We start from the raw sequence: 7758 nt of genomic DNA on the forward strand, positions 1-7758 counted from the left end.
AAAATTCCTGTAATGTTTTTTTTTAAATAAAGAACGAAACTCACACAGTGCTCAACTTCGGCTTGGCTCAAACCAACCACAATCACAACACAGAGTAGTAACAACACTCGGCTCAAACTAACCACAATCACAACACAGAGCAGTAACAACGCTCTGCTTAACTAACCACAATCACAACAGAGAGCAGTAACAACGCTCGACTAAACAGACCACAAACATAAATCAACAACATCGAAAACTCTGCAGCAGTGTCTGACCCATCATATATATAATTTTTTTTTTCGGCCGAATAAATAATTAGGCCGAAAACTATAGTCCGGTCGAACAAATAGTTCGGCCGAATCATTTATTCGATCGAATTATTTATTCGGCCCAACTATTTTTTGCCAACTTTTTCAACTTCGAAAAAAAATTCGTTTAACGGTCGACGTTAGTTTTAACGGCCAAAAGTTTGGTCGAATACATTTAGAAAATTCGGTCGAAAAAAAAAATGCCGAAAAATCGAGATTGTGAATTTTTCGGTGGTTGTTTTTCACAAAAGTGTAACCCAACTTCATGTTTTCACCCGTCTCTCTTTTTTTACATGTTGGATGAGTTGGATACTTTTATTTTAGCTTCAAATTAATAAACCTAGTAATTCAAACTGCATAAACAAAGGACATTAATTGTTCCAACTACTTGTTTTTATCTCCCTTTTCTTACTAGCCTTTTTAATATGGTTAATATGCAAATTCCAGAAATATTGTTTTCTATTTTATATTTGTATATATCATAATTCTAAAATAAATAGATTTTTAATTTGACTTATGTTTTTATTTATTTTTTGTTTTTTAGGTAATGTGGCTCTTCAGATGATTGACATGTCTAACCTGTGGCTTGAGTAACTGCAACCCGGAGGCATCTAAGTCGTGACCTTTTCACCAAAAAGTGCCCTAACATGACACCATGTCACTATTTATTCTAAGCCCTGTGGTATTTGACTTACTCTTTAATTATCTATAACAAAATTGTAGAGTGAAATATAAACCAAACCCTAAACACTAAAATAAGACTTTTATATAAATTTGTTTCAAGAAAATTTAACATTTAAGTACTAAACTATATATTAGCATTAACATTGACATCAAATTTTAGAGGAAAGGTAACATCTGATTATGGATTTTATGTAAATTATAAATTTTCCATAAATAAAATGTATGGCACCTAAAGGGGATTTCCATATCTTAATATGAGGGAGATGTGTAATTCAAACATGTGTGTGTGTGTGTGTGTTATCCTCCTCATTAACGACGCTTTGAACTATTCATTCAACAAAGCATTAAAATCCCACTAGATTATCCTCATGCTTCATTTTTCATTAAAATGCCACTGAATTTTCCTCATGGTTCATTTTTTTAAATTTCTGTTAAACATGGAACTAAATTTCTTTGTAAGACTTCCATCATTAAGATAGGTAGGTTTTCTCCCTTCTCTCCCATAGCATGTCCACTTTAGCATTTTCTCACTTATAGTGGTGCATCCTAGAGGTGCATAGGAAAAACCCTTTGAAACTAAAGAGCATAACAAAGAGCATTAAAAAAATAGTATTTGTTTAGATTCAATACCACCTATATAAATATGAAATGAGGACAAAGTCTATATAAACAAGTGTTGTATGATAGCTTAGTCCACAAGTAAATAGTGTTTTTCATTAAAAAAATAACTAAAATAAAAAAAATATTATTTATTCACAAAATATTTTCTAAAGATGATTGAACCGTCTATCATAATAGCAAAAGGAGATATAAATTTTTTGAACAACATGTTTGTATAGACACTCTAAATTAGATATTTGCACCATATTAACATATTATATATAAATAAAAATAGATATATATCATATACTATATTAGTAATAAGTATATATCATATTATTATATTTATATTATATCCACTAATGAATATAATGTGGTTAAAAACACTTCACAAGATTAAGAATTTTAAATTAAAATAAATAAATAAATAAAATTAATACAATGCCTACATTTGTCTATTAGTCGTGAGTTGTTTTCTTGTTTTCTCTATTTAACTTTATTAACCTTTAGTTTTGATTTTTCTAATTTATTTTTTACATTTTCCTTTATTATTATTTTCAATTTAATTTTGTAATAAATATTTGATTCTTTTTAATAATGATAAAAACAGAATTTTAATATATCACACAAAAAAATATTTATTTAATGTTTTACATTAGTAAATAAATAAATATTTATAATTAAAACATAACTAATGCAAAATCAATGATAAATCTATTGCTGCCATACTTACTTTCAACCTTGACTAAGAAGAAATTGCCAAACTTAATGCTTTTGAATAATAGTCATTTAGAAAGGATTGCCAAGGCTCTTAATACCTTAATGTCTAATGCAGCAAGAGCCAATAACTACACTTAAAAATACTAGAAAATCAAATTACACACCACCAATAATTTTTCACACTACATTCTCACAAATATTATACAAATATATAATTGGGTAATATATATATATATAGCTAGAAGCAGCTAAATATATATAGAATGTGAAGCTGCATCCTGCAAATATACACTGCTAAATTACTACTATTTTACAACGCATACTATGATTTAGCAGAGAGTGAGTCGTGATCAGGCTGTGCAAGATCTTCGTCAGGAGGTTTGGACATGAGCCAGTGCCCGTCGTTTCCCTGCACCATCCCCTTGTTCTTTTCAACCCACCATGAATCAAGAACCATATAATCATCCTTCAACCAATCTGTGGACTTATTGACAAGGGCAATATCTCGATCCACCTCCAGCTTGAACGGATCGTTTTTCCCTCTTGTGCCGGCCACCGCGTGCAGATACGCTTCCAGGTTGTGCCAGTGGGAGGCGTCGCCGGGATTCTTCAGGTACGGTGACTTGCCGGTATCGACCCGTAGCTCGACGCCGACATCTGCGTAGCCCAGGAACGGATATAGCGGGACGAGGTCGGGGTTATTAGTGATGCGCAAGACTCTGAGGTCGGGGAGCTTGTCGACCACTTTCGTGAACGCATCGTTGCCCACCCGGGGGCTGGCAAAAACTATGGCGGTCACGGGAATCGTTGTGGCTTTGCCAGAGGGTTTATTGAGGCCGTTGATGACGATGTCGAAGGCGCAGAGCGTGGCGAGGGCGGCACCGAGGCTGTGACCCGTGGTAGTGATGCTGATCTCCTCGTCCTTGTATAATTCCAGGAGCCGCTTGAGCTCTTGCAGGACTTGTTGTCTGGCGCTGGTTTTGTTGAAGGGCGAGCGCGGGTCGTCAGAAGTGTAGATAGAGAACCAGCCCCTTTGCACCCTCGCATCGTGCCTAGCCACCTTGTCGGTCTCTTGGTCGAGCCCCGTTTGGTCGGGGAGGAGAGTGGAGAGCGTGGCCTGGCCAGGGTCGAAGTCGTTAATCCACTCGAGGGACTCGATGGTTCCTCTCCATGCCACTGTGATGTCGCGCCGCCCGTATTGCGTTTTTCCGGTGTCGGTAACGTGGGCAACGTAGCCCATCCAGTTGGACTCGCGACTCCATGCCTCGCGGGAGAGGGATGTCACAATAAAGGCCTCCGGCAAATCGATGGTGGAGGTGGCGTAGATGAATTTGGAAATGCTGTATCCCCACTCTGTCGGCCGCTTTGTTAAGCCGAGGTCGTCGAAGAAATGAGGGCCGCCATATCTGGAGCTGCCCGCGTATTTGGAGCGGCGCCCGCTGATGAATGTATTGTAGGTTGCCTGAGAATGGTCTCCGTAGATGAGAATGCTTTTACGGAGGTCAGAGTCGAGAGGGTTCAGGACTCCCTCCCACTGGTTGCTCCCCTGCAGTAATCTCCATCTCCTGGCGATGCTTCCTGCGACTATTTCTGCCATGATCGTTTCTTTTACAGAGTCGAATATTTCAGTGTGCGATCTTTAAAACAAAATTGGATTTAAATAATTAAATTATATCTTATGATCCCGTGAAAGAATCTGGGGCTGGCCATGTGTCATAAAGATGTGAAGGCTACAGTCCCGAGATGGCGTGAGACAGAATATTTCGATGTGGCCTCAAAGTCCAATATGGAATGCGAAACGAAGGATGAGGTACATCAGTGGTGCAGGGTAGGAAAATATCTTAATCTTTATACAACTTAGTCTTAGTCTTAATCTTTATTCTAGAAATTAACCTAATTTCATGACCCCTAACAATCAATGATCACATCCCAAGTGAAATATCTTCCCTCAAGCACTCCCAAATTTCAACAAAGATATCATTCCTATAATGTCAAATCCCACGTTTAATTAATTTAATTGATTACTTGTTTATCAAGCAACCCTGGGCAATTTTTTCGCTCGTTATGCTAGAATCTGGTGACATGAAATGGCTAAGCAGGGCTACTCCGAAATCAATTTAGAAAATGGAAAAAGGTTGTAAACAAAGTACCAAACAACCTTGGCCAATTTATTTTCTTTGTTTATGTGAAAATATGGTGACATGAGAATGGTATGGATAATTTTTCCCCCTTTTTATGTGAGAATATGGTGTAATGATATATGGATTTCAAAATGTAATGTATTTTGATATAAATTATAAAATAGATCGAGTTTTAAGAAAAATTATTGAAATATTTAATGGTGTGATTCAACTTTTTAAAATTATAATATTTTTCCAAAATCACAAAAGGATAAAAAATAGAGTAAGTTAACTATTCAATGAAACAGTTTTTGCATTTCACGCTCGTTCACCATCGGCTGCCCCCCTCTGCGACATGGGCCCCTTGGATCAATTATGTCTCCAAATAGAAACTTCTTTGTCTCCAACTCTCCATTGACATCTTTGTCTGCATCACTCTTGCCATGGGCCCCTTGGATCAATTATGTCTCCAAATAGAAACTTCTTTGTCTCCAACTCTCCATTGACATCTTTGTCTGCATCACTCTTGCCATCACTGTCTGCGGAGTTTTGTTTGCAAGCTCGCTGGTTACGACACGACAACTCACCTAACTCACACGCCCACACACATTGAAACGAATCAATGGCGAGCCTCACTTTTCTTTCCCGCCATCATTATTCTAAATTCCATTTGCTCCCTAATCATTTTGAAACCCCTGCACCCTCAGACAGAGAAAATTGAGATTCAACACAATGTTTTCATTGATTGGATTGCAAAAATCACTTCAATGTTCAGCCTGATTTTGTAAAGAACATGCAAAAATCGCGACAAACATTTATTTTGTACCCGGGACGTGAGCAGTGAAGTTCAACGTCGCTCATATTGTAAGTTCAAAATAGGAAATTTTTGTTTAGCTTTAAATTTCTTTAGCATAGTTAAAATGGAAGCAGGCTCATAAACGTGTAATTCCTTTCCTATCCTACCTACGTAGAATCCAACTCTAGCTATAAGCATAATGTTGTTTTTCTGCATGTAACCTACGCAAATTTGTACCTACACAAATTCCAACTCTGGTTATAAGCATAATGTTTGTTTTCCGTTATTTTTTATGGTGCTGGTCAAAACTCAATTTGCAAAACCCTTCATCCTCCACAATACTAAACTCAATTTGTAAAACCCTTCATCCTCCACATTACTAATTTCCAATTTGCAAAACCCTTCATCCTCCACATTACTAAAACCCAATTTGCAAAACCCTTCACCCTCCACATTACTAATTAAGATTCCAGAAATAAATCTCAGTATATATCTTTGTGCTTATACTATTATATAATTTATTAGCATACTATTATATAAAAGAAATATTGTTCTAGGTTGCTTTCTTTATTTATGCAAACAATACTCTATTGTTTGACTAGTTCCTTAACAGAAATAGGAGAGCACACAACTGGTTTTTCCTTGTCAAGAGTTAGGAGAGCACCAAATTTGATTGCAAAAAATCCACTGGTTCATTGTTGTAGCAACAAATTGTTTCACCGCTGTGGTAAATTGTTGGTTGAATGATGCGGAAACTCGCTGGTTAATCGTTTCGTTAACTTGTTGGTTAACGATTGCGGAAACTCAATGGTTAATCGTTGCAGCAACTCACTTGTTAACCGTTTGCGACAACTCGCTTGTTAACCCTTGCAGCAACTTGTTGGTTAACCATTGCGACAACTCGATGGTTAATTGTTGTGGAAACTCGCTGTTTGACCGTTGCGGCAACTCACTGGTTGACCGTTGTGGCAGATCACTGGTTTACCATTGTGGCAACCCATTGGTTCAACTTTGTAGCAACTCGCTGGTTTACAGTTGTGGAAACTCACTAGGTCACCATCATGCAAACGCGTTGGGTCACTATTGCAACAACTCCTTGGGTCACAAAATGATAAAGAAAGTCAAATGGGAAACAATCATTGCCCTTCTCGGACAAGACCTTAAAGAAAAGATCATATTTTCTATAAAGGATTTAGATTGGTCTGAAGTACATGGAAAACACATGGAGATTAATCGAATTGCAAAAATCCCTTCAAATGGAATTGGCGACTTTATTAGAGGAGAGGGAATGAACCCAAATGCTCCATGCTCTTTCACCTAGGTACAAAATAAACACCTAGGCTCAAGTCCTACTACTTCCTTGTGATATGAAGTGTAACTTTTTTACAGATGCATGGTTTATATGTTGGTATTAATAGTGCTCTATAATTTTTCATGTATTCATATGTATTGACTTTTCAAATGTTTTTATGTAGCTATGCTTGTTCATATGGCCTTGAGGAAAGAAGAGGTCAAAATGAAATGCAGTGAATTTCCTCATTTGTGAAAAAGAGGGGTTGCGAATGCCATTTCATTGTAAAATTTATGGTTCAGATCCTTCAGATAACAATAATAACATATAACATGTATGAGCCTAAAGATAGGCAAGGATGGCCTTGTCATGGCCAACATAACACTTCGAGTCATGTTAGGTCCTTGCATCAACCAAAGTTATCAAGGGACATGGTTTCCTATATAGAGAATTGTTTCTTCTTGGAAGTGTCGATTGACTCGGTTTGCAAAATGCATGTTAAAAAATATGTTGACATGGATGCCACAACTCGAGATAGGGATTTCTTTTTGTGTAGGAAATATGTTGTTAACATCTATAATCATCTAATGAAAGGAAAGTCTCAGTTGCATAAGAAGGATGAAATGAGTGTGAACCTTTGGTATAGAAAACACCAAGATGATTTTTTCTTTTATCAAAAGCCCAATGGTGGAGAGATCCCTTTTATAGTTGGAATTCAAACAAAGTGGATGTTGGATACCATGGTGAAGTTGTCGAATAATAGCCTAATAGCCATGGATTCAACATTCAGCACAAATAAATATGGGGTGAGTGTATTAAGAATGATTTGTCTAGTAAAATAACATGATTTGTACTAATTGATAATGATTAATGAGTTGAAGTTGACTTCATATGTTTTTTGAATGTGATAGTATCGGTTGTACACACTCGTGGTGTTTGATGAACAACAAAGTGGGGTGCCAGTTGCATGGGTGGTGGCATCACGTAATACATCATTGGACATTTCACTATGGTTGGAGCACCTCATGCATATGTGTCACCAAGTTGATCGTGGTTGGAAAGTTAATGCCTTCATGGTTGATGATTCATTAGCTTAAATCGGTGCTTTAGGGTAACTTCAATCTTCTTATTTTATAGTGCAACTTGTATTTATTACAAAAAGAACATGCTTGAAATGAATTAAATGTGGTAGGAGATTCACAAGGTGTAATGTTATCTTGTGTGTTTGGAATGTAAGTCAAGCATGGCTAAAAAATG

The 7758-nt window shown here is 36.8% G+C and overlaps 1 pseudogene; it reads right to left on the reverse strand.

The window, feature by feature from the left end:
• Window positions 1-2501: 2501 nt before the first annotated feature.
• On the reverse strand, window positions 2502-3917 carry LOC149162436 (phospholipase A1-II 1 pseudogene; annotated as a pseudogene).
• Between the last annotated feature and the right edge of the window lie 3841 nt (window positions 3918-7758).

The sequence above is a fragment of the Pinus tabuliformis genome, chromosome 5_2 (genome assembly GCF_031772625.1).
Source record: "Pinus tabuliformis cultivar Carrire ecotype Pingquan chromosome 5_2, CPIR1, whole genome shotgun sequence".
Taxonomy (NCBI): domain Eukaryota; kingdom Viridiplantae; phylum Streptophyta; class Pinopsida; order Pinales; family Pinaceae; genus Pinus; species Pinus tabuliformis.